Source organism: Lygodium microphyllum, chromosome 19 (genome assembly GCF_053477565.2).
Source record: "Lygodium microphyllum isolate KBCC chromosome 19, Lygodium_microphyllum_v1.1.10, whole genome shotgun sequence".
Lineage (NCBI taxonomy): Eukaryota > Viridiplantae > Streptophyta > Polypodiopsida > Schizaeales > Lygodiaceae > Lygodium > Lygodium microphyllum.
The window spans coordinates 44465080-44466554 of NC_141153.1; the positions used below are offsets into that span (position 1 = coordinate 44465080).

At 47.7% G+C, this 1475-nt stretch overlaps 1 pseudogene; it reads right to left on the minus strand.

Annotated features, from left to right (window-relative positions):
• Positions 1-422: 422 nt before the first annotated feature.
• LOC148019807 (tubulin alpha-1 chain pseudogene) lies at positions 423-1173 on the minus strand (annotated as a pseudogene).
• Positions 1174-1475: the final 302 nt, after the last annotated feature.

Below are 1475 nucleotides of genomic sequence, written 5' to 3' on the forward strand. Positions count from 1 at the left end.
AGAGAAATAGTGAAGCCTCTAACACAGCAGCTCGCAGTGATGAGGTGATCAAATCAGAAGCGCTCGGGGGGTAGAGGAACTTGAAGGGAGTTGTTGGGCTGAGGTGCAAGAGGAGAGTGGAGCCTTCAAATCTGATTTGGACTAGCAGTTTGTCACTGATCTGTGACTGCATATACCTTCAGAGACGCGACATACGCCATAAGCCTTCAAATCTGATTTGAACTAGCAGTTTGTTACTGATCTGTGACTGCATATACCTTCAGTCCATCATCCACAAGAATAGGAGAAGTGATGGTGGCCATTAACACAGAGCTTGTCCTCTTCAATGCAGACTGAGCCTATAACCCTTATTTAATGCAAAATAGAGGAGTTCAAGTTGGGGCAGCCTTGTGCTTGGCAGGAATGACAGACAATTTCAGGGATTACGATCTGCAAATTCGAGTCCTGGTGGCACGGATGATGATCTTTGTGCTCATGCACACGGCTCTCTGTACCTTGGCAAGGTCACCTCCAGGCACGACAGTGGGAGGCTGATAGTTGATGCCGCACTTGAACCCGGTAGGGCACCAGTCCACAAACTGAATGGTCCTCTTGGTCTTGATAGTGGCCACAGCTGCATTTACATCCCTGGGCACAACATCGCCTCTATGAGACAGCAGGCCATATACTTTCCATGCCTCGGGTCACACTTGGCCATCATAGACGCGGGCTCAAACGCACTGTTGGTGATCTCCGCAACAAAGAGCTGCTCATGATAGGCTTCCTCAGCCGAAATGACGGGCACATAAGACGAAAGCATGAAATGAATTCTCGGATAAGGAACCAAGTTCGTCTGAAACTCGGTAACGTCTACGTTCAAGGCACCGTCAAAGCGAAGCGAGGCCGTAAGGAAGGAAATAACCTGAGATACGAGTCGATTCAAATTAGTGTAGATAGGACGCTCAATGTCCAAGGAGCGTCTGCAATGTCGTATATGGCTTCATTGTCAAGCAGCACATACACATCAGTATGCTCGAGAAGAGAGTGAGTGGACAAGACACTGTTGCAGGGCTCCACAACGGAAGTAGACACTTGAGGGGAAAGGTACACAGTAAACCTTAGCTTTGATTTCTTGCCGTAGTCTACAGACAAGCGTTCCAGGAGCAAGGAGCCAAGGCCGGAATCAATAGCAATGCATCAAGAGGATCATCACCCTGAATTTCTCCCACAGTATAGGAGTATGTTCAGATGGTGCAAACAGCGTGAGTGCATACTCACGTCCTGGAAATCAGCAATGGTGCCAAGTAGCTACATAAGCTACTCCTCTTGAAGCTCTTGAGGCAGGGAAAGAGGTCATCCAACCCATTCTCATGATAGAAGTGAGAAGAAGAAGATCTGATGTGGTCTTGGCCATGGATTCTTGTGGAAAGCTTGAAGAAATGAGGAAAGGGAAGAAGAAACCCTTTCTTCTCAAAAGTAACCACGGTTAAAATGTC